The sequence below is a fragment of the Octodon degus genome, unplaced genomic scaffold (genome assembly GCF_000260255.1).
Source record: "Octodon degus isolate 3935 unplaced genomic scaffold, OctDeg1.0 scaffold00005, whole genome shotgun sequence".
NCBI classification, from domain to species: domain Eukaryota; kingdom Metazoa; phylum Chordata; class Mammalia; order Rodentia; family Octodontidae; genus Octodon; species Octodon degus.
In genome coordinates, this window is record NW_004524581.1 from 1,093,654 (window position 1) to 1,107,843 (window position 14,190).

At 39.8% G+C, this 14,190-nt stretch overlaps 1 protein-coding gene and 1 pseudogene across 3 annotated transcripts in view; one reads left to right on the forward strand and one right to left on the reverse strand.

The window, feature by feature from the left end:
- Positions 1–14,190, forward strand: part of Prkg1 (protein kinase, cGMP-dependent, type I) — a 1,308,883-nt gene that overhangs the window by 129,532 nt on the left and 1,165,161 nt on the right. The gene's annotated exons all lie outside the window — the stretch shown is intronic.
- On the reverse strand, positions 6,177–7,061 carry LOC105742877 (annotated as a pseudogene).

The window sequence follows — 14,190 nt, forward strand, 5'->3', positions numbered from 1 at the left end:
TGCCTTCAGGGCAGGTTTGGCTGGCTTGAGTTGTGGGGATGAACCACAGCAACCTGAGCCTGACTGCTTTGTGGAAGCAGCCACTTAAAGAACTGAGCTAAGGGGCAGGCCCCCTGTTAGGTTAAAGTTTGTATAAGAAAGAAAGAGGAAGAGTGAGAAGAGAAAACTGATGGGTGAGGGAGATGAGCGCTAAAGATGCTGCTCTTTGCAGACAAAAGCGATCCTGGGACACTGGTGTGGGATGACCATCTCCCAGTAATGAGGAGGAGCTCCCAAAACTCCTTCTCAAGAATGAAAAATGTACAGATATAGAGAAGAGTGGTGGGAAGAGGGCAGCAAACAAACACATCCTCAAGGCTAGTGTTTTTAGTTACTTTCCTTGACTGTGGAGAAAATACCTGACACCTACAATTTAAGAAGAGAGTCATTTTGTCTCATGGTTACAGTCTACGGCTAGTCAGCCTCAAGATAGGAAGGACACAAAGACATGGAGGAAGGCATGGGTGGGGGATGGTGGCTCACTCTATGGCAACTGAGAAGCACACAGAAAAGACTAAACCTTCCAGGTCATGTTCCCCAGCGCTTGAGCTGCCTCTAACCAGGCCCCACCTCCTAACAACAGCTCACTGTGACACATCCACTCATGAGTACAGGGCCCCCACAGTCCAGTCACCTGAGGAACAAATAGGGCTTTTTCCAACCCATATCTAAATCATAGCAGGCTTTTGGGTAGAGGGGTAGAGGATTCTAAGATTCCTTACTTGCTAGGGAAAGAGATATCAGAAGGAGGCAGCACGGGGGGAGAGGTGGGAAGTCTCTGGGCTTGGACAAGCTGCACTGTCTCATTGTCCCTCTGCCCATTGGTGCTTACTGTTGAGGGGTGGGTTGTTTGCATAATTTGTGTGAGGATGAGTTATATAACAAATGTAAGGTTAACTTGTGAATAGCAAATGTAGTAGATTGTCAGGGCACAAAGGTACTTGGCCTTTGAATTATTACTTCCATGCATCTTCTGCTGTTTGCAGAAGAGAAACAAAACCAAGGACACTGGGCTGATTCTCCTTGCACTTAGAAAAAGCAGAGTGTCATTATAATCTCTTCAAAGAACTGGAACTGTTTGGTCCTTTAGTCACGGTGGGCTGGGCCTGGATATGAAGTGAAGGACATGGCTAGTCCAGAAGGACATTCCAAGGAGCTCGGATAAGCAATAGCCACACGTCCATGTGGACTGAAGCCATTTGAAAGCAACACAGAAGTTTCTGATTGTAAACATGATGCAGATAGAACGCAGGAAAGCTGGGGATAGAGATGAATAGGAAAAGGTGTCTGCAGGAATCTGTACAAGAATTGGATTCTGAGTTAGAAGATAGAAAGCATGAACCGGTGGGTTGGAGGCAGCAAGCAATTCCCTAGAAATCCTGGAAGGTGAATTCAAGAAGCAGGAAGTAGCTGAGGGGGAGATGACAGAAGGCTATGTTGTAGAGACACGATCTGATGAGACGAGGGACAGGAACTCAAGGGAAAGTCTGAGCAAGGCAGTGGCATTGCTCTACCTGGAAGCTTGCTTTCATGTGCAGAGTGTATGTGCAGGCTGAGGAGAAGGAGGAGGCTAGAGAGTCAGATAGGAAGGTATTTCAGACCGTAGGCCACAGGGCTGATGGAGGCTATGAGGTCCTAAGAGAAAGGGAGCGTGGAGATGGAGCATGCTTCCCAGACCATCGCTGGTGTTGGTTGACTTCTTTGTGATCATATGCCCTGCTGACAATTATTGTGGAGCCACTTTTTAAAAATTTTTTTTGTTTGTATTTAGGACAGGGTCTGCAGGGTCTCACTGGGTAGATGGGACTCGTGTTGATCTTGCTGTCGACAGCCTCCCAAGTGCTGGGATGTCAGGAACATGCCACCACACCCAGTCTCATTCACCATCTCAGTGTGCCCTGGGGGCAGGGCAAGCAGGGCAGGCCCGGGGATCGAACTCCTGGCCCCTTCATCTGCGTAAGCAGGTGCTTTAATCTGCTGAGCTATTTGGCCAGCCCTTGTCAAGCCATGTTTGAAGAGGTAGTATTTCTGAATTTATGGGACAAAACAATACTTCATGGAAATTTCCCAACTTCATTAATCCTATATCCTAATGGTAGACAAGTCATGCTCTCAGACACAGCACGGTCTTTACCTTGGTCATAAAGCAATCAAGGTCTGCTTGTGCCATACGTTTGTCATGCTTCTCTTTTCATAAGTGATGTTTGCTTGTCATTTCTTTTTTTTTTTTTTTTTTCATTATATGGATTTGGTACAAGGTCTCCCTGCCCAGGTCAGACTCCTAGTGATCCTCCTGTTTCAGCCTCCCCAGCACTGGGATTGCATGCATGTGCCATCACACTGCATCTTGGTGGCCTGCATGGCATGTGGTACCGGGGATCAAACCCAGGTCCTTGTGCTTGCCTAGGCAGACGCTTAGACAGCTGAGCTACCTCTGTGTCCCTACGTGTCCTATTTTTATTCTACATAAACATTTTAACCTGTTCTTTTGTGCTTCCAATGTTCACACTTGTGGAGCTTTATTTTTGGCAGGCAATACCCGGGTGTAATGAACGAAGGACTTCATGAGTAATATGCACATTTTTGGAATGTACACCACGAGGGGGCCGTGTTGCTAGGCACTTCATGGTCGGTATTGTTAATGCTTACACTAACAGACTATTTGTGGAATGTGGAGTACGTGCACGATACAATCTCATACAATCTCCTCAACAATCAGAAAGCAGCTAGTGCTACTCCCTGGATTTTTATAGATAGAGAAGGCACCACAGAGTTTACCACAGCAAACCCATTCCTGGTGCCTGTGGAAAAAGGCTATGCTGTTGTGCCACATCTTATTGAGTCCTTAAGAAACGCATTATGTAACAGCTCCCAGTGGCGTGAGCCTGTGATATGGTTGAGCTTTTATGTTCTTAGACATAATTGCAGTTCTACATTTAAAAATGAATCAAGAGCATCTGCTTCTTCCTGTGTGGATATTTGGAGGCTTTGTCACCAGTGCTGTGAGCACTGGGACTGTCCAAGAGTCAGCTGTCCCTTGGGCTGCTGATATCTTATCACTAGAGGTTTGCACTAAGAGCTCAGTGATGGCTTAGTGCAAATGTCATAGATGTTGGACAAGGAAAAGGGAAATTTTATTAAATGGCATTTCAGATACTTTCTAACCCCAAGATTCTTTGAGATTCCAAGTTCCATTAAAACTATTTCAGGATAGAGTTAAGATTAGAAAAGCAATTTTTAGGTCAATGTCTTAACAGCTTTTGGCTAAAAGCCATTCAGAGGTTGACAGAGGAAAGAGTAGATTTAATGAGAGTTTAAAAAACAAACAAAAAAAAAAACCAGAAAAAAGTTGGAGTAAACATAAAAAACTTTTAATTGTACATTTCAGAGAAGAACTGCTTAGATCCATGTAATCCCATGCTGTTTTATTTATAGAATTTAAAATAAATTAATCTTTGGCTTTAAAATAGATAGTAAAAATGGCTTCTAAAATCGATGTTTAAATTTAGCAAGTTCCTAAATGTCAAAAGTCCTCAAAGAGGCATTAAAGTGGTAATAATAACTCTGTTTATTTTTATTGCAGGAAGCTTGTGTTGACCATTTTTATCTGTGCCAAACACCATATTAAATGATTTACATGAGACTGTGTCCGTAAATTTTATCTTCACCCTGTGGGATGAGTGTTATTATTAGCATTAGTTTTCAAACCAGCACTTGAAGGCTCTAGAAAGGACAGGCACAAGAGCAGAGATCTGGTTCCTCCATGCGCCTGCTCCAGCCTTCTGTTGCTCTCACTGTCTCTCAAATCCTCTACTTCGTCTACGGTAGATGACTGGATCTGTTGAGCTTGTTTAGGGTTGAGTTTCCCTTAGCCTTAAAACATCCTTGCTTGGATAAGCGAGGTTAACTGGAGAAGAAGCAACAGCAGACTGGTTGTAAACAGTCAGCTTCACGTTATTTGGGAATCATCTTTTAGTTTCAAATATGTGACTGGACTAGTCTCAATAAAATAAAAAGGAGATCCCATGAAACCCTAAGCCATAGGTTGCTTTGTTCAATTAATAGTTGCCCTTAGAAGAATTTTTCATTTCTTACTTGGCTCGAGAAAACAAACTCATGCAGCCGTGGTAGTTTGAAAATGTAGCTGTCCCCCCATTTTTAAGTTGAAAAGCATGTTTCCTCTTCTTCGCAGCTGCAGCGTGGCTCAGGTTTCCCACTGTATATCTTAAGTATGGTTAAATTAATTTTCAGTGAGTGACTGCAATTGAAAAGAGATATTCATAAACTTTGAGTTATTTGTTTTTATATTTTTTCCTTTGTACTTTGGTCTGGAAATAGTAAGATGTTTTATAAACTTTATTTATTTCATTATTTAGTGAAGTCTTCCTTGTTATCTAAAATCTTGAATTAAATTTTGAATGAACCCTTAAAGGACTGAATATACAAATTTTCAGACATGTGTATAGATAACTGTGCTTATCAGGGATGGTGAATTATGGTTTAGTCCTCAGAAGATCATATTTTGATGGAGAAATTTTTTGGCAAAACAAAAAAGTATAAAACTGCTTTGTACTCTTAATTAAATGACCCTGTGCATTTTTGCTATTTTTGAGTTGAGACATTATTCCAAAAGTATCTCTCTGGAGAATACTAATATGCATGGCCTAAGAATATGACAACTTTAACATCAACACAAAGCGAATCTTTCCATTTTACAGTAAGATCATATTTACATATTTAAAGATATAAAATGATGCGCTATGCAATGATTAGGAAGTGTAGAGTTGTTGAGTAGGAAGAAGTGGTTCTCAAAATTTGTGACCTTGCTAAGATTACACTAACCAATAAAGTGCACCGTGAAGAGTGAATAGATACACATTGTGGAATGTAAAATCCTGCAGTCAATCTTCATGCGTGTCATTGTTTTCTATAGAGCTCATGTACAGTTTCTCTCTCTGTACTTTGGAACATATTTCAGTGACTTTCCCACTGCATTTTTCTAGCCCTTGTTTGTGAATAGCCAGAAAATTAAGTTTCAGCCTTTCGCTGAGCACAGATGGAAGTGTTTATAGTAGCTGGCATACAAGGCTCCTCAGGTGTGACATCCTGTACTTCACATTGTGTGGTGACTGGTATATATATGGCTTCGATGTGTAAGAGGCCATGCAGAATCTTCAAGAAAATGCTGTCACCTTTCTTGTTAACATGTGTGTTATATATGCAGTAAATGCCCCTTAGTCTTTCACAAACATGATTTAATAAAACTAGGAGCCATTGTATTATTTTCCTGTTGCTTTGGGAACAAATTACCACAAGCTTAGTGGCTTAAGGCAACACATTTTTACTGCATAGGTTTGCAGGCTGAAGTCTGATGGGGCCTCACTCAACTCTAACCAATGGGTCAGCGGTTACCCTCACACTTGGGAGATCTATGGATGAATCCTTGTCTTTCCGAGCATCTGGAGAGCCTTCAGTACCTCCCCATTCTGCTTCAAAGTGAACAGTGCTTATCACATTTTCTTACACTGCCTCATCCCAATTTTGGTTCTCCTGCCTCCCTGGATGACAGGGACCTTTGCGATTTCTTGTGTTGAACCCACCCAATCTGGATTACTGCTCACTAATTAGCCCTGGATAACTACAAGTGACCTTCTCAACTTCAAATCCACCCTTAATTACCTCTACAAGTGATGTCTGCCACATAAAGTACTATGACCACAAACTCCAGGGATTAAAAAGGAACATCTTTGGCAAATCATTATCCTTCTTTCCCTAGGTAAGGAGAGCTTTTGTTTAATGGTTTTAAAAGATCTTTTTTTAAATTACTTTATTAAAATACTGAGTTTATTTCACATGTATATTTGTCTCCCTACCATCTCCATGTCTGACCACCACTACTAATATGTCTTATCATAACATTCCATACATACTTAAAACCAAGTAAAGGGTGAAGTTCCATCTTTAAAAACTAAACAGGCATTTCAGACAACACATTCTTGGCAATGGGACCTGGACAACATTTATCAAACACGGTAGGGGAAGTTCTCACTTTGCATTATAAAAAGGATACCCAGATAGCAACTGTTACAGAAATGAAAGAAGACAGAAAACTTCAACAAACTGTTTAAACTGTTGTCTTAAAGAGACTTCCTCCCCTGCCAGAGGTCATAAATAGCCTCCTGGTCAGTCATCCTTAAGCAGTTCTTCACATAATTGATGAATTTGGCTTCCGCTTTGGGAAGAGAATCACCTTTTTCTATACTTGGTTGCATTTTTGCATTTTTGCTTTAATGTCTTCTACAGATCTAGGTCCTTTTGGTGTTCTAGGAGTCTTTTCTTGTTTCTTGAAGGATTCCTTCTCTTTTGATCTTGGTGTGGATGGTTTTGAGTCTTTTCCACTATGGGTTCATTTTTGTGCATTTTTGGCAGGAGTATCTCGTATTGATTTCTTCACTGGAGCTTTCTCTTCAGTTTCTTCATCACCAAAATCATCATCATCATCCTCATCATCCTCATCCTCATTGTCCTCGTCATTTTCATCAGCAGCAAGTTTTACTTTCTTTTGTGGAACCTCGCTGCCACCTCCAGGGGCAGATTGCTTTCCAGATATATTTAGGAGTTTTACATCTTCTTCCTCTTCTTCTTCGGACTCCACATCTTCTTCCACAGCTACTAAATGTGGTCCACTAATGTGCACAGGCTCTGAACCACACTTGAGCCTTAAGACAACAGGTGGTGTAATTTCAAAGCCCCCAAGGGAAACCGTTGGCTGCACAGACATTTCCAAAGTTGCTAGTGTTACTTTCATTCAACTGCCTTTATAATTCATAGCCTCTGATTTCATTCAGCAATGTGCAATTCATCCTTTACACCAGACTCTAAGCTGACCATTCTTAATGACAACTGGTGCTCATTTTCAGCTTTACCCACCTTAAAGTGGTAATCTTTGTCAACCTTTAGTTTACAACCAAAGAGTTCTGGGGCAGCAGCGGGCTCATGTCCACATCAATCGAATCTTCCATGGAGTGGTGGTGCACACTTAGTTGGGAGAGAACGAGGATGGAAGTGATGAATAGTGCTCCACGGAACAGACCTGCAGAAAGGAATCATGCCAGGGCGAAAAAGATCTTCGATGGAGGAAATCATGTACCTTTTTCTGTTCCATTTAATCATGTCTTTTGCCCATGATTTTATCTTTCTCTACTTCTACATTGTTTGGGTCATATTCAGATTATCTTTAGTTAAGTAACTACACTAATGAAAAAGTTTGTCACAAATTTGTCACATTTGTTGAGTATTTCATCAAAGCTGAGAACTAATTTTGTCTTGCTTCACTTCATTCTTATACCAGCTTTCTGTGCAAGGCATTTTCCTTCCAGTTTTCAAATAACAAAGTAGAAAATTTAAAAATTTTGAAAGGTCTTCTCAAGGCCACCCAACTAGTAAGTGACAACCGTTGAGTAAGAGCACAGGTAAGGTGACACCAAGACTGATATCAAAACTCCTTGATGATAGGGATGTTTATTGCACATTTCATCATCAGCTATTAGCACGTCATCCACGCTGGGTGCCCCTTAAATAGTCACTAGATTCATGAATGATCTTACAGATGATATACACCATTAAATTCCTGACTGGTGCACTTAATGGATGGGAAAAATATGGGCACAATGGCCCAGTACTAAGGAGCTCTGTTACATGATTTTATCTTTCTCTACTTCTACATTGTTTGGGTCATATTCAGATTATCTTTAGTTAAGTAACTACACTAATGAAAAAGTTTGTCACAAATTTTTCACACTTACTGTCACACTTACTGTACTCGGTGTTCTGCACCACAGGGGCCATTGGCAGCAGCCTCAGGAGCAGGCCCTCATCATTGCAGCCCCTGCCTCTCTCATTGTATGCGCATTTGTCAGGCCTTCTGCTGCACCTCTTGCGTCATCTCCCCACTCAACATTTTGGCAGATACCATTAAAACTGCTGCTGTCCTAGCCCAATAGCCCACTTGCTGCTCCCCATTAGATGAAGATGCCACTTGGCATTTCAGGCTCTCTGTCTTTGTCTGTCTCTGTGTCTCTGTCTCTGTCTCTCTCTGTCTCCGTCTCTCTATCTCTCTGGTATCCCTTTGACATAAGGCTGTAAGTCTAAAGGCTTAGTGTTCTACCACTCCATATAGGCAACAAACACCAAATCCTGTGTGAAAGGCATACTGTAGAATGAATTCCAATTTGACCTTCTCCAAAACACCGCCAAGGCCTCTGTCTTACAAATATGCCACACAACACAGCATTCCTCAGCTTTTGTTGAAATACCAGTTCCTGTCCAGGCTCCTCCAGATCAAAGCTGGATGCGGATACGACAGTTTTCTTCTTTTTTAATGTCTTTGGGAAGAGTGAAAACTCTGATCAGTCTGGGTTGACTCTTGTAGGTGTACATAAATGAATAGAATACTGTCTTTGCTATCTAAGGACTACATCATTTCCAAAGGGGAAAATTCCACATATAAGAATGAAGTTATATAAATCAGAATAACAAGTGGGATAGACTCTCCATTAGACATATCTGTCTTTTCTCCTTTAAGAAAGATGAAAGATCTTGTGGCTTCCAGAAACTGGCTGTTCCACTCCTGGCTGGACTTTAAGGATACTACGGCTTGGATGGCTGCAGCTAAGCCATGTTCTGTTGGGCATGAACGATCTCATGGACCCCGTGCCAGCTACTGTGAAAGCCACAAATCATTGGAGCTCTCTTTTAAAGTCTTGCTGAGTGTGCGGCTGCTGCTTCCTGACTAGTTCCGACTTCAGGTGTGGTTTCCAGCCCTTTCTTCAGCTACTGTCTAGTGAGCTCTTCCATCGCCGCATTGCTGTTGTTCTAATGATGCGCAGGCTAGAGGAAGCCTCTGCCACCTTAGTGTCATCTCGGGCTTAGCCAGCAGCAGCTTGTATGCTGCGCAGAATGTTGGCTCCAATGCTCTCTTACTGACACTCCTTTCTTATGTTGAGTGCACCTTGTTTAAGAGGAGCTAGCACTCTGGAAATCCAGTCCTACAAGGAGTGAGATAATTGTATACAATTGAAAAATCCTACATTCCATTAGTTTTGTCCTTTAAAAATAAATGGTACTTTAAGACTCAGGACATATTAGAACTTGTACTGTAATGTCATATAACTCAGTAGTGTCCCAAATTTTCTGATCAAGGAGATTATGGGGCCAAAGAGGAAAGTGATCAATGATGTACAGTGTGCCTAAGAAGAGTCACATGGAGAGAAAACATTCTCTCAGGCTTTCACAGAGAGCACATTGGTCAAGGAATGGCTGTGACTCATCCACATGGCTGACACTGACAAAGGTTCTACAATCTGAGGTACAGGATCTCAGGATAAATCCTGAGGGGTTTTCACTGACCTTATCAGACCCAAAAGCTACAACTCTTGTTGTATAGGTCCTGCTTTACCTTGGTCTTAACCATCCAGCAGAAAAGTATAAAAACGAAATATAAGAAGTAAAGCCATGGTGTTATGTTGAGCTGTAGAGGACTCAGGTCAACAATTTCTGACATTGCCAGTTAAGCAGATGACCCAATACTATTATGGGCTACTGGACTCTTTTAGAATATTTTGCTGAGTTTGCACACCTATAATATTCAAATAACTGAACTTAACAAAAAAAAGGGTATACAGCTGAATGTCCATTTTGTATCTGTGTATTCAAAATGGTTAGGATATATAGTTACATTCTCTTAATGAATAGAAGGATTTGTTCTAATGGTGTTTGTAAATAGGATATCAAGTCCGCATCTTGTACAGCAATTCACCACTAGGAAGAATATATGCAATGTGTTAATTATTGAAACTGTCCTACCAATTTGATTTGAAACTGTCTCATTGCTATTTGTTTATCAATAAAATTATGGGAAAAAAACCTCAACTGATAAGGAACTATTGGTATTATTAAACAGAGGATGAAAAATAGGGTTACTCTGCTTAACCTAAGTCACAGAGTAGATGCCTGGGTTTTAAATAGCTTACTATGTTTTCTGAGAAAATCTCTTTTTATAAAACTCAAAAGAATATTATAAAGTTATAAGAAGGAATAAAACAGGAGTCCATGGAAGAAGATCATTAAGTGAAACAGGGGACAAGGACATGCTAAAAGCACCTGCTCTATAGTTTTAGAGCTTGACACTTGTCCTACCAACTGTGTGACATCAGGCACAGTACTGAACATTGTCTTCCCGCAGCTACCTCTTCTACAAAATAACGACAATGACAGAACCTACATCACAGACTGGTTCAAGAATTAAGTAAATCGATGAATCAATTATAAGTATTTAGAACAGTGCCAGGCGTAAAGAAGTCCTAGGTATGTAATCACCTACAGTTGTTTCAATGGGTCCTTTATTTTCTCTGTCTGGTGATAAACTAGAAAAACAAATCATATAAATGTTTGCTGTTTATCTGCAAGCATAAGTGAAAGTTGAATGTTGTACGGATCCTCTTCTTTCTATGTGCTTAATAAAAACTATATTCCTAAAAAATAAAATAAAAAAATAAAAAAAATAAATGGCACTGGGACCAGGGAGATAGCTCAGTCGAGTAAGTGCTTGCCTGGCAAGTGCAGGGTCCTGGGTTCAATCCCTGGCACCACAAAAATAAATAAATAAATAAATAAATAAATAAATAAATAAATAAAATTGTTTTACTCATGCATAAGGTTTTAAAATTAGTAAGAATAGAAGAATTTATAATGAAAAAATATTTCCATGCATGGTCTTCCATCCCCAGTTCCAAGAGGAAGCACGAGTCTGTCTACTCAGTTTAATAAGCTTGACCACAATCTTAATTTCTAAGAAAAACTTCTTGTTCTCAGATTATCCTCTTACCATTGTATTCTCTTAGGTTTTGTTGATGCAGGACCTTCTTAGTTCTTTTCTGTGAACACAAATTTGATGTCATTATGATCTTAAATATTAAGTTTCTTTACCTTGAAGTACTCCGTGTGTGTGTGTGCACCGGCATGCACACACATACACACACACGTGCGTGCATGTGAGTGTGTGTGTGTGTGTGTGTGTGTGCTCAGTCTGGTTTTATGTCACCCTTATCCTGACCCCTGCACAACAGTTCTTTCCTTTTGCCCATCCATACTCCCATTACAGAGAAGCTCTCTTTTGACTTTTCGTCTACCCTACAGTGTTGCAAATTCTTTAAATATTTCAGCTCATTTAATTTTCCCTAAAACCTTGCATGTCACCAAACACATTCTTTGTATATCATTTAAAATACTAAGACTTAAGATTTTTTCCTTTGTCTTAGGAAATGACAGGTTTTTGTGATACTTAAAAAATACTCTGGTCAGAGTTATGAGCATGAATATCAATTCCTGTCTAATTTAATTTTATTGGAATCCAGAATTGTTCTTACACTCAATAATGTTCACATATGAATTTGTACTTTCTTGGAAATCAAGTATTCTAGTCAAGCTAGCCTAGCATTTTAAATACAGGCTATTTTGTGGGGGACACTAACATCATATGATTTTGCACGTACACTCTTTGTCATGTTATTCATCCACTTTGCTTGTGTAACTGTTTTAGAAAACAAATGCTGTGTACTTGTTGAACTCTCAGTTTGCAAAGCAAAAATAAATGCATAGATAAACAATATGGAAAAAATAAGGAACAATATGACCCCCCAGGCTGAACATATTCCAAGCTGAAATACCCAGTATGTAATTAGGGAGTATCAGATTGCAAATCAAATGCATTTTAGTATTCCAGGGTCTGATAAACAGTCATTCATACATCTCATTTTTAATTACCATGGAAATGCATTATATACTTACTGTAATGGAAATTAAATTGTTAGTTATTAGAACATAGATTTTATTGCTTATTTATTAGGAATGAATAAGACAGAACAGTTAAAAAAGGAAAGTAAAATTCTATATTCATGTTTAAGTTTAGTGCTAGTGGGCATTGATTTAGCAGCAAAGATTTAAATTGGATAAAAGCCTATGCCCAAATCATGTATGTATATATATATGCACATATATATATACATATATGTTTATATGTATATATATATATGCACATGTGTATATATGTATTTACCAGTTACTAAAATTGACCATGACATAATATATATTCAATTAGTATTAGTGGGGCCAGGCAGATAGCTCAGTAGAATAAGCACTTGCCTGGCAAGTGCAGGTTCCTGAGTCCAATCCCCAGTACCACTAAATAAATAAAAAATAAATATTGGTTAATATTAATTAATATATCCTATATATTAAATGGTGATCATTTTAATAACTGGCAAGTATGACCTATTGAATTAATATATTTAATATATATATGTTAAGAAATGGTCATTTAGTAACTGATAAGGATGGTCTATTACCTTGCTATTTTATTAATATAGATAATATATATTAAATGATGATCATTTTTAGTAACAAGCAATGAGGGCCTACAAGAAGTCCTCCCAATTTCCTAGTTTGTGTCTCTCCCTCATTCTTGCCTCTCGGCTCTTGCAACTAAAATCCCGGCGCGTTTTCCATTTCATACCGTGCTGTTACTGAGGATACTGGCATTGCACATCTGTGAGCACTCTGTGGGCTCTGATGTATTTTCTCATATTCTATCTCATGGTCTTTACCACCAGCTCCAAATTCTGCAGACCAGGAAGCTATAGTAGAGACGACAGCAAGGCTATGTCCAACTACTGTATCTGCCTGCAGAAGTCTACTCTGGTACAAACCCCTTTCACTGCTGGTTACGTTATTAGTGAAGAGTCAGATAAACACCTTAGGTTTAGTCTAATGACGAAGGCTAGGTGGAATTTCCTAGAATTCACACTGGCAAATGATACATGCAGAAGATTGTGAGCCAGCCTTGTCCAATATAGATTCTTTATTTTGAAAAATTTGAACCAAGTGCCTTTCAGTAGTTAAGTTGCTCCAATCTCTATTCCTTTCTTTTATTTGACAGTACTGAGCTATATCCCCTGTATGCATGTGAGTATGTATGTATGTATGTATGTATGTATATTTTAAGTTAGGGTCTCATGAAGTCATGATGTTGCCAAGGTTGGGGCTCAAGTTGCAACGCTCCTGTCTCACCCTCCTAGAATGTAGGGATTATCTGCATATGCTGCCACATCTAGCCCTCATTCTATTCTTTTACCTGGTTTGCATCTACACCTTTTTGATGACTCTCTACCCCTGAAGGAATGGCCACTTTGTTTTCTAACTTGGGACTTCAATCTCATCATGTGAAGGACTCCCAGCAACGTGAAAATGCATGCTTTTCTAAAGACACTGGAGCTTGCTCCACTTGGTGAGGAGGTGAGAAAGCCTCCCATCTTGTTAGGTACAAATTGGAAAGATGTTTTCATCTATGAACCTCGAAGAGGATGAAAATTAAATCCTCACAGGAATCCAAGATTAGTGAAAGAAGGGTACCAGTATTTGTTTTCCTCTTCAGGGTTTTCCAGATGAGCCTAGAATATATTTTCCAGGAGTTTTGTAGTGAGTCTTTGGGGCCTTCTTAACAGTTTGTTTTTCAGATAGTCTGACTCACTGAAAATAACTGGAGAACTGTAGCCCCAGTTTGTTTAAAAACTTAAGTAAACCAGGGCTTGTATTCATGCAATTTAGTCACCAATCTGGTTATCCAAGTCAGAAGTCTCTGAGTCATCCTAAACCTCTTTTCTCCTCCATGCCACTTAGCTGCCACAGATTTGTGTGATTTTCCTTTCCAAGTATTTCCCCAGCATGTCCTCTAGCCTGACAGTCTTTTCTTCCTACTAAGCGACCCCTGCCTAAGATCCTCCTCTATCTCCCTGTGGCCTTTGTAATGAAGAGAATGCTCCTTAGCATGGCACACAAAGTCCAACTTGGCTTAGCTCCTTGTCAATCGTCATAAACTCTTTGTATACACACTCACTGCCAAGCTTCTTATAGCTCCCTGAGTGCCTCATTCTCTGTTTTGTCATAGACTTCTGCTTACATCCTTTGACATTTTCTTTGTTTAAAAGACTTGGCTATCAATGTCTGACTGTCTAGCACTTATACCCAACATCACCTCTGTAAAGAAGATTCTCCTATTTTGGTGATCATCAGGGGACACAGTGGGGAAGCACGGAG